Genomic DNA, 12,207 nt, shown 5'->3' with positions numbered 1-12,207 from the left:
TCTTTAACTTAACTGGTAAAAGTGTATTCTTGATAAGGATATGTTCAGTGTTCGAGTCACTGAGAATCAAAAAAAAAAGAGAGTTGGCTGAGTGGTTTAAGGCGGCTAGCTTGAGTCTAGCTAAGGATAAAAACTTTCATATGTTCGAATCATATACTCTCTGATACCTATAAAAAGGGGAAAAATTAAAATAAAAATTATAATTATGTAAAAATTACAGGTTAGTGTCCGGTGGTTGGTCGTTCATTTGGGTTGGAGATTGTTTATGTTCGAATCATAATAAACCTGAAATATATGTATATATATTAAATAAAAAAAAAATATTCCACAATATAGGTGATATGTATCATATACATTTGAGAAATCAAGGCAAGTATAAAAAGAAACTATTATGGATGGTTCGCTATATATTTCAAGATTAATCTAGCAAGTAGGACTAGAAATCAAAGAGAAATCTTATAATTATTAGACAAAGTGAATTGAAATATCTTAGTAACTTTAGGAAAAGAAATCAAACGAGATTGTTATTTGGTGTCTTCTAAATAACAAAAGCCTATTAAAAAATTAAAATGGAAAAAATCTGTTTGAATATAGGGGAACCTTCCTCTAAGGCTAAAGAAAATATATAAGCGATAGTGTAGTAGTACCGTGAGGGAAAATACTGAAATAGTAGTTTTATAAGCAGCTCGAGTGAAATTTTTTAAATAGATAATAAGAGCGTACCTTTTGCATAATGGGTCAGCAAGTTAATTTTTAGATGCAAGCATGTAATATAATATTATTATATATTTGCTTAGAAAACCAATTATGAAAAAATGAATAAGTATCTAGGATTAGACCCGAAGGCTAGTGATCTTACCATGATCAGGGTTGTAAAAGCCCGAACGGGTTATCGTTGTAAAGATATCGAGGAATTGTGGTAAGTTAGTGAAAGACAAAACTGACTAGTTATAGCTGGTTTTCCGCGAAACCTATGTAAGTAGGTAATTTAATTAACATCCTTAGCAGGTACAGAACTGTGATCTCGGACAATACCATAGGTATTTGTCAACATCGGGGGGTTGTAGCGACTTTACCGGAGAGTATTTGCAACTCGGAAGGGCAAAGATGAATGTTAAATAATCGGACATAGTGCGATAAGGTTGTATGTCTAAAGGGAAAACAGCCCAGAACAAGAGTTAAGGTTCCAAAATTATTGTTAAGTGAAATTAAGGATGTTTTCTTTTAAAACAATCAGGAAATAGGCTTAGAAGCTGCCATTTTTTGAAGACCTCGTAACAGAGCCACTGATTAAAAATTAGGAGAAAACGCCGAAAATTTAAACGGATCTAAAATAATATACCGAAACCTTGTACACATAATATGTGGGGTAGCGGAACATTGGAAAAAAAGTAAATTTATATTTCTAAGAAATATTTAATTAAGGGGTAGAGGTATAATATAAAAATATTAGTGTTAGTATTAGTATTAATATTTTTATTTTTATATTATAAAAAGAATTAGTAAGTACTAAAGTCTTTTGTAATTTTTCGAGGTTAAGAAAAAATAGTTCCTTTTTATCTTAAGTTTTAGTAGTATGTTAACCTGTAGGTATTATTATACTTCATTGGACTAAAACACAAAATAATTTCCAAGAGAGAATGCTGACATGAGTAACGAAAAAAGGCTTTTAGCCTCGCCTTAAGCTTATGGCTTCTATATCAAACCGGTGTCTAAGAATATTAATCAAAGGAAATTTTGATGATATATAATATACTCTTGTAAATAGAGTAAAAAAGTAAAACCTTTATTAAGTAATAAAGGTTCAGGAAAACTTTTTACAAAGTTATATATATTTTAAATATATAATCAGAAACATATTACACCGTACCTAGAAACTAACCAAGTAAGCAAGTAGAGTATACACAGGCGTTTGAGTGAACAATCATTAAGGAATCGGCAAATTGACTCTGTACCTTCGGAATAAGGAGGGCCATTATTATTATATATGATGAAATATCATATTAATAATAAGAGGAATCATAAAATAATGTTTGTACGACTGTTTAATAAAAACACAGCACTCTGCAAAGATAAAAAATCAAAGTATTGAGTGTGATGTCTGCCCAATGTCGGCTGGGTAACGGTTACCTTGGTTATTAACTGAGGTTTTGAAGGACACCCCGATTAATGGCGGCTTACCTATGAGGGTCCTAAGGTAGCGAAATAACCTTGGCCGTTAAATGCGGTCCTGCATGAATGACTTAACGATACAACAGCTGTCTCGATGATTGTCTCAGTGAAAATTGGAATAGCAGTGCAGATATGTTTACCTCTAGATAGACGAGAAGACCCTATGCAGCTTTACTGTTACTAATTACAAGAGTACAAATTTAGGATGATTTATAGTGTATAAGGTAGTTGTATGATAACAATGAAACACCTTTATTCGTATCCTATTATATCTCTTGATGATTGGGAGGCAGTTTATGCGGGGCACAGATCCCACAAAAAGTACCTGGGTATATCCAAAAGTTCATATTGTAAATTTGTATATTTATATACAAATATTTTAATTGTTATATTTATTTTTATATTTATACAGTTACTATTCGATTAAATTCTATATTTATTTTTATTTTAAGTAAGATTTTAAACTATATGGTGAATAGATGTATTTTAAACTTTAATATTTAAAAGTTTTTTGTTATATTAATATTGTATTTGTCAATATTAATTGATATTTATATATACTTTAAAAGTTTAATGGCTTAATCTTGCTTTACTGTTGACCTACGAGTCTATCAGTCGCGTAAGCGGGGCATATGATCACAAGATGCATTAAGGAAAGGTCTTGGATTATAGAAAAAGTTACGCTAGGGATTTATAACTGTGAGTCCTCCAATATTATAAAATATTGGTAATATATTGGGTAAATTTCAAAGACAACTTATATTATTTATGTGTATTTGAAGCGAAACTTATTTTAAGCAGATATTTATCTTAAAGATAAATTTAAATAAGGACGTTCAACGACTAAAAGGTGAGTATAGCTAACAATAATCCTTTTTTAATGCCCAACATCTTTATTAACTAAATTTAAAGATTTAATTCTTTATTATTTATCAGTATAATAATTATTATAATAATAATAATAATGTAATAGACTTGTTTATCAAGCTTTAATATTATATAATTAATTAATTATATTAATATTTTAATATACAAAGTAAATATGTTAAATATTATAAAATCAAAATTAAATAATACATATAAAAAAAAATCATTAAATAATTCTAACGTAACTATATACAATAAAGACTTAATTCCTGCAGTAAGAAATTGAAAAAGTAGTGTATATACTTATAATAAAAATGCTATAAGTTTAATACTATTAAAAGTAAATTTGTTATGAAATTAATTAAAGGATACTTTAATTCATATCATTTGGAACTAGAATCTTTATTAAGAAAAGAAAGATACGTCGTAGATATAGAAAAAATATCAACTAATAGAATATTTATTAGTGATGGTGAATTTAAACACACTAATGATAAAGTTAATATTACATTATATGTATATAATAGACAAAAACTTAATTATTTATTAAAACTAAAAAAAGATACACAATATTATTTTCAAAAGCTAGATTTATAAGAAAATTAAAATTAATAAGAAATGTAGGTTTAAATATATTAAATCAACAAAAAGAAAAAAGTACTATATTAGCAAGTGTATTACCAAAATATAACTTAAATATATACTCAATACGAAATATTTATTATAATAGATTTATAAAAAAAGCTTAAAAAGATTAATATTATTATATGTATTATAAAACAAATACTTTATATTAATAAAGCTAAATTTGAAAATTCATATTTACAAGGTTTAATAAGTTAATAAAAAAGATTTATAATAAAAAATGTTGAATTTAATATAATAATTTAAAATATTTTTATTTTAATAGTAATATTTACACACAACCATTAGAATTAAAATTAAAGAAAAAAAAGAAATGTGTTAAGATACCTTAAAGTTTTAATAAGAAAAGCAAAAATAAAAAATATTAAATTAGTTAAAAAATCAATAAAATTATTTAATATTAATAATTTAGATAACTAATAATTTAGTGCAGCAAAAAAAAACAAATACAAAATACTTGAAAAAAATTATATTAGATAATATAAAATATAAAAGAGTATCAGGTGTAAGATTAGAAGCTGCTGGTAGATTAACTAAACGTTTCTCTGCTTCAAGATCTCAACGTAGAACTAAATATAAAGGAAATCTAGAAAATGCTTATTCTTCTATTAAAGGTTATTCAACACCAGTTTTAAGAGGTAATTTTAAAGCTAATTTACAACGTACCGTAATAAACACTTCACGTGTTGGAGCTTTTGGAGTAAAAGGTGAGTAAGTGGTACTTAATAATAAAAAAATTTATATATCAAATATCCATTCCAAAAATTAGTTAATAAAGATGATGAAATAGTCTGAACCATTTTGAGAAAAATGGAATAAAAGAATAATCTTTTATGATAACATAAATTGAACAGGGCTAATTTGCGCAAGAGAGTACAAATTGATGTGCGCGGTTTGGCACCTCGATGTCGGCTTAGCTCATCCTCATGCATGCAGAAATCATGAAGGGTTCGACTGTTCGTCGATTAAAGAGCTACATGAGCTGGGTTTAATACGTCGTGAGACAGTATGGTTTCTATCTTCTAGAGGAACTTAAAGTAGATTAAAGAGAGCCCCTTCGTACGAAAGGAGTTGGGTATATTGATCTCTGGTTTACCTGTTGTTTATGATTTATATTACATTTATCGCGTAATAAATGAATATAACTAAATGCTTTATACTTAAGTATTTGATCTCATAGGCATGGCAGGAAAGCTACATCAGTTAAAGATAAGTGTTGAAAGCATCTAAACGCGAAGCAAACTTTATGATACTTTTATACGTAGTAGAACACTACGAGATTAATTGTTTTTAACAATTTATAGGCTTTAGTTGTAAGAATGAAAACATTTTTAGATATAAAGTACTAATTATTTTTAATATACTAGTTATTTTTTCATATCATTAAAAAAAACGCTTTTTAGCATAAAAGTAATGCAACCGTTTTTGTAATCGGTAGAAGTGAGTGCGATACTTGCATTAGGCTAATAAATATTAACTACTATTATTATATATTATAAAATATAATACAATATAGGTATATATTATATATTACAATATAGATATACCTTTATAATATGCAATATAGGTATAATATAATATATGTATTAAAAAAATTATATATACCTACAATATAGGTATATATACATATTATATAGACCCAATGGTCAAGTCTGGTTAAGACATAACATTTTCACTGTTAGTGCGGGAGTTCAAATCTCCCTTGGGTTGAAAGAGATTAGCTCAGTTGGTAGAGCTGTCGCTTTACACGCGAAAGGTCAGGTGTTCAAGTCACCTATCTCTTAAATGCGGGTTAATGTAATAGTAACATATATGGCTCACCCATAAAATTTAGGTGCAACCCTAAGTCCGCAACCAAAGACTATAGCTTAATCGGTAAAGCGAACCACTCATGATGGTTTGAGTAAATGTTCAAGTCATTTTAGTCTTATATAATCCGAGTGCTGGAATTGGTAGACAGTCTTAATTTAAGCTTAAGTGGCGAAAGCCGTAAACGTTCGACTCGTTTCTCGGATATATTAGGGGTTATAGTTTAACTGTTAAAACGGCGATTTTGCATATCGTTATTTCAGGATCGAGTCCTGATAACTCCATTAATATTATTATTATTATTATTATTAGTTTTTATGTAACTATTAGTAATAATAGCATATATATGTATATATATTAATTATTAGCTTGAGAAGCTCAATTGGGTAGAGCGAATCATTGAAGCTGATTAGGTTGTAAGTTCAAGTCTTATCTCGAGCAAAGTATAGTACATGGGTGTGCTGAAATTGGTAACCAGGTTCCGCTTAGGACGGAATAGTTTTTTACTTTACAAGTTCAAGTCTTGTTACCCATATTTTTTTTTATGTTGTCGACTAATCGGGTAAGTCATAAATTTTTGGTATTTATATTGGGTGTTCGAGTCGCCCCAACATAAAATAAATTATAGTGTGTATTTATATATATATATACACTATGATATACTTGTATATATAACTAATATATATATACAAGTATATATTATTATTATTAGCCGTTATAGTTCAAAAGTAGAAACAATAATTTTTATGATTAATATATTATATACTATTAGCCGGGATAGTTCAATGGTAGAACAATAATTTCATGAATTATGAATGGGAATTCGATTTTCTCTCTCGGCTTTCAGTTTATTTGTAAATTTTTCTATAAATAAGAAAAACAATATATCTAAATAAGTATAAAAATAAAAAGTATGGTTTTTTGTAACAGTTTATATATAAGACAAAAAGGTGAAAAAATAATTAAATTAATTAATAACTAATATAGGTGGGTATAGTTCAATGGTAGAACGGCTGTATGTGGTAATTGTATATCCTAGTTCGAGCTAGGTATCCTCCCTAATTAACAATTTAATAAGTTAAAATGTATTCATATAAAATAAATTCATATTATTAATATTAGTTATAATTAATATATAATTAGTATTAAACAGCCAATTGTCAATAAATAAGTATACTTATATAAGTATATTTTTTAAGTAAAATTGTACTAAGTATAGTACAATAGAAATATAATGTATATACATTATATGTATGTATATACATATGTGTATATATTTATTCAAAATGAAGAATTAATTTACTATTTTTGTCCAACGGATATTATTATAGTGAAATACCACAAATTAATTATCAAGTTACGCAAAAAAGAGATTTACATCTTATACTGCATTACAGGATGTAACTATAGCAAAAGAAGATGCAGGATCTATATGAACATTTAAAACAACCAAGTGAATGACAAGAAAGATGATTTTTATCATCAAATGCTAAAGATATAGGAACATTATATTTAATGTTTCATTATTTTCAGGATTACTTGGAACAGCATTTTCTGTACTTATAAGATTAGAGCTTTCAGGTCCAGAGTACAATATATTTCAGATAACCAATTATATAATAGTATAATAACAGCTCACGCTATAATGATGATTTTCTTTATGGTTATGCCAGCATTAATTGGTGGTTTGGTAATTTTTATTACCATTATTAGTAGGAGGTCCAGATATGGCATCCAAGATTAAATAATATAAGTTTCTGATATTTTAGTGCCTAGTTATTCTTATTTATATTCTCAGCAACAATAGAGAATGGAGCAGGTACAGGAGAACATTATACCCACCATTATCAGGTATACAATCTCACAGTGGACCAAGTGTTGATTTAGCTATTTTTGGTTTACACTTAAGTGGTATAAGTAGTATGTTAGGTGCTATGAATTTCATAACAACAATATTAAATATGAGAAGTCCAGGTATACGTTTACACAAATTAGCTTATTTGGATGAGCTGTAGTTATTACAGCTGTATTATTATTATATCATTACCAGTATAGCAGGTGGTAAACTATGATATTAACTGATAGAAACTTTAATACATCATTCTTTGAAGTAGCAGGTGGAGGTGATCCTATCTTATACCAACACTTATTCTGATTCTTCGGACACCCTGAAGTTTATATTAATTATACCAGGATTCGGTATAATTAGTACAGTTATAGCAGCAGGATCTGGAAAAAACGTATTTGGTTACTTAGGTATGGTTTATGCTATGTTATCTATTGGTGTATTAGGTTTCATAGTTTGAAGTCACCACATGTATACAGTTGGTTTAGATGTTGATACTAGAGCTTACTTTACAGCTGCTACTTTAATTATAGCAGTACCTACAGGTATTAAAATATTCAGTTGATTAGCTACATGTTATGGTGGATCTTTACACTTAACAGCTCCTATGTTATTTGCATTAGGATTTGTTGTGTTATTCACTATAGGTGGTTTAAGTGGAGTTGTTTTAGCAAATGCTTCACTTGATGTTGCATTCCATGATACTTACTACGTTGTTGCTCACTTCCACTATGTATTATCTATGGGTGCTGTATTTGCACTATTTAGTGGTTGATACTTTGAATACCTAAAATATTAGGTTTAAGTACGATCACTTTGCAGCTAAAGTTCATTCTGAGTTTTATTTATGGTGTAAATTTAACATTCTTCCCACAACACTTCTTAGGTTTACAAGGTATGCCTAGAAGAATAAGTGATTATCCTGATGCTTTCTATGGTTGAAATTTAATAAGTAGTATAGGTTCTATCGTTAGTGTTGTAGCTACATGATACTTCTTAACTATTATTTACAAACAATTAACAGAAGGTAAAGCTGTATCAAGATATCCTTGATTAACTCCACAGTTATTCAGTGATACATTCCAAGTATACTTTACTAGAAATAACAGTTCATTAGAGTGATGTTTAACATCACCTCCAAAACCTCATGCTTTTGCAAGTTTACCTATACAATCTTAATAAAAATACAACATTTAATTAAGATATATAACTAGGATTATATTGCAATTATCTACAATATAGGTAATAAGAATTTATTCTTATTATTAAAATAAGTATAAATATTAGGTAAAAATTTCTTTGTAAGCATGTTCTGTAAAAAGATATATAATTATTTAAAATGTTACAAGCCGCAAAAATAATAGGAACAGGTTTAGCTACTACAGGTTTAATAGGAGCAGGAGTAGGAATAGGTGTTGTATTTGGAGCACTTATACTAGGTGTTGCAAGAAATCCATCATTAAAAGGACAATTATTTGCTTATGCTATATTAGGTTTGCCTTTGCTGAAGCAACAGGTTTATTTGCTTTAATGATGGCTTTCTTGTTATTATATGTAGCTTAATTAACTACATATATTTAATGAATAGTCAATTCGACTATTACATATTTCTCCTGTGTAATTTTTCATATAAAAATGAAAACAAGTTTTATATAATTCTGATGTAAATCATACTATGTATAGTGTGTTTTCTAAAATTTAAAATAATAAATAAGTTTAGATAATAATTTTTTTTAATTAAATAATAATATTATAATATGACAGCAACAACTTTTTTTTTTTTATTAATACCAGTATTAGGAATAATACTGTTACTAGTTAATTTAATATTAGCACCACATAATGCATATCAAGAAAAAGATAGTGCATTTGAATGTGGTTTCATTCTTTTTTAGGTCAAAATAGAACACAATTTAGCATTTCTTTCTTATATTTGCTTACTGTTTTTATTATTTGACTTAGAAATTTTATTAGTATACCCATATGCAGTTAGTGCATATACTAATGGTGTATACGGTCTATTAATAATGTTAGTATTTTTCCTAGTGTTAACTTTAGGGTTTGCATTTGAGTTAGGTAAAACGCATTAAAAATAGAAAGTAGACAAGTTTATAACTTTCAAAACAAATCCTGGAAAGGATACTCAGTTATATATAGTTAAGTCTATATATAAAATTAAAATTAAATATATAAAAACATGATGATGAGATTAAATTTTTGTAGAAACAATATCTTATGGGATGAATTATTTTTATTGCTATAAAGTATATAAAAGTGTGAATATATACGTATCATATATTATATATAGACTTATATTATCACTTGTGTATATGTATATGATAATTAAGGATAATCCTATAATAGCTGTAGACATATTAGAAGGATATACTTTAAATATGAATAATAATGATGACTCTGAACTTTGAAGGTGGGTAGAGATAAAACATGGAGGAGGAGGACCTCCGGGAGGTCCGGGTGGTCCGTGAGGTCCGTGAGGGCCTGATCCTACTAATATAGATTTTGTGCCGGAAGAAGAAAACTCTAAAAAGAGATTCCGTTTAAAACCCTACCAAAATGGTCCTGGTAGAATAAAGGGAGAAAATGAGTATTCTGTTGTAGTTAAAGATAGTGTTAGAGGTAAAAAAGTAAAAATTCATCCTGAAAATTATCATAATGTTTATTCTCATAATAAAGACTCAAAAGAACGGGTTATCATGAGGACGATCTTTCATGAGGGTACCATGATCCAGAAGATCATTGTACTGTAACTTTTCCTGACGGTACAACCTGTACCGGTAATAAGTATTCTACCTTTAGACTTCTAATAGTTCAAAGATGGAATATGTACAAGTTTCAACTAGTGGGATTAAACTATCCAGAATGATACAAAAATCATTTTAGCCAATTTAAAACACAACCGAACCCAACACCTAAACAAATAAAAATAAAAGACTTATTAAATTAATTTAATATAATATGTTCAATAGATATGGTTTAACAAGGATTATTCTTGCAAAAATATTCATATAAGATAACTTATACTAATTTCGATCTATTAGTATAGGTAATACACCAAGAATATTCTTGGATTAAATTAAGTATATAAATATACTTATATAAATATATATAATACTAGGTATAAGTAATACTATAAAAGTAGAAACTTTAAAAAAAAACATTAAATGAGAAAAATCTAACAACAAAAAATTAAAAAAAAAAATGAATTTATACTATAATTTTTTAAACTTACAATTGGATGCTCCAACACCATGAGGTTTATTTTTCCAAGATAGTGCTTCACCACAAATGGAAGGAATAGAAGAATTACATAATAACATTATGTTCTATTTAGCTATTATTTATTTACTGTAACATGAATGATGGCAAATATTATAAGAAATTTTGCAGCTAAAAGATCACCTATAGCACATAAATATATGAATCATGGTACTTTAATAGAATTAATATGAACTATAACACCAGCATTTATATTAATATTAATAGCATTCCCATCTTTTAAATTATTATATTTAATGGATGAAGTAATGGATCCATCATTAGTTGTATATGCAGAAGGTCACCAATGATATTGAAGTTACCAATATCCAGATTTCACTAATGAAGATGACGAATTTATAGAATTTGATTCATATATAGTACCAGAAAGTGATTTAGAAGAAGGTCAATTTAGAATGTTAGAAGTAGATAACAGAGTTATAATACCAGAGTTAACACACACAAGATTGTAATATCATTTGTAATATTCAGCCGCTGATGTTATACATTCTTATGCTTGTCCCATTAGGTATTAAAGCAGATGCATACCCAGGTAGATTAAATCAAGCTTCTGTTTATGTAATCGTCCAGGAACATTCTTTGGACAATGTTCAGAGATTTGTGGAATATTACACAGTTCTATGCCTATTGCTATACAATCAGTATCAATAAGAGATTTCTTATTATGATTAAGAGATCAAATGGAAGGATAAATAAAAAATTTATTATTTAACTACATAATATATTTAGTTAAATAAACGTGTTAATTTAATGGTAGAATAACGTGCTACGGACACGCAGATATAAGTTCAAGTCTTATACACGTTTATAAAAGGTGTACTAGTATTTAGTATATTACCATATACAATATTATAAATAATAAATAAAAATTATATTTATAATATAATAAGAGTAAGTTATTATATAAACTTATATCTGTAGGATAGATAAATCAAATTAAATTTAATTAAATTAATGACATTTTCAATATTTTGTTTTTAATAGGAATATTAGGTTTGTTCTTAATAGAAAAAACATTATACTAATGTTAATATCAATAGAAATTATGTTATTATCAGTAACATTCTTAATATTAATAAGTTCACTTAGTTTTGATGATATTCTTGGACAAACATTTTCCGTGTATATATTAACAATAGCGGGAGCTGAATCTGCGATAGGTTTAGGTATTTTAGTTGCATATTATAGATTAAGAGGTAGTATATCAATACAATATAAGTAATGTATTTAACATTGATAATTTTACCTTTATTAGGTTCAATAGTTTCAGGTTTTTTTGGAAGAAAAGTTGGAGTAAGTGGAGCACATATAATAACATGTGCTTCAGTAATAACTACAACAATTTTAGCTATAGTAGCTTTTTTGAAGTAGGATTTAATAATATACCTGTAACAATAAATGTTGCAAGGTGAGTAGATGTAGAATCACTATATGTATTATGAAACTTTAGATTTGATTCATTAACAGTTTCTATGTTAATACCTGTATTAATAGTATCTAGTTTAGTACATATATATTCAATAAGTTATATGAGTCATGATCCACACAATCAAAGATTCTTTAGTTATTTA

The 12,207-nt window shown here is 27.4% G+C and overlaps 6 non-coding genes across 6 annotated transcripts; all 6 read left to right on the top strand.

Annotated features, from left to right (window-relative positions):
- The first annotated feature begins 77 nt into the window (after positions 1-77).
- Positions 78-163, top strand: POX_tR199. Its single transcript has one exon. It is a non-coding gene; the product is annotated as a tRNA-Ser (tRNA).
- A 5,157-nt stretch (positions 164-5,320) lies between these two features.
- On the top strand, positions 5,321-5,394 carry POX_tR200. Its single transcript has one exon. It is a non-coding gene; the product is annotated as a tRNA-Glu (tRNA).
- Position 5,395: 1 nt separating this feature from the next.
- On the top strand, positions 5,396-5,468 carry POX_tR201. The gene has a single exon. It is a non-coding gene; the product is annotated as a tRNA-Val (tRNA).
- Positions 5,469-5,541: 73 nt separating this feature from the next.
- On the top strand, positions 5,542-5,614 carry POX_tR202. The gene has a single exon. It is a non-coding gene; the product is annotated as a tRNA-Met (tRNA).
- Positions 5,615-5,860: 246 nt separating this feature from the next.
- POX_tR203 lies at positions 5,861-5,934 on the top strand. Its single transcript has one exon. It is a non-coding gene; the product is annotated as a tRNA-Phe (tRNA).
- Positions 5,935-6,264: 330 nt separating this feature from the next.
- POX_tR204 lies at positions 6,265-6,335 on the top strand. Its single transcript has one exon. It is a non-coding gene; the product is annotated as a tRNA-Met (tRNA).
- Positions 6,336-12,207: the final 5,872 nt, after the last annotated feature.

Source organism: Penicillium oxalicum, assembly GCF_001723175.1.
Source record: "Penicillium oxalicum strain HP7-1 chromosome Unknown unanchor13, whole genome shotgun sequence".
Taxonomy (NCBI): domain Eukaryota; kingdom Fungi; phylum Ascomycota; class Eurotiomycetes; order Eurotiales; family Aspergillaceae; genus Penicillium; species Penicillium oxalicum.
Note: the sequence above shows the minus strand (reverse complement) of the source record. Positions and strands in the feature narration are given on the sequence as shown.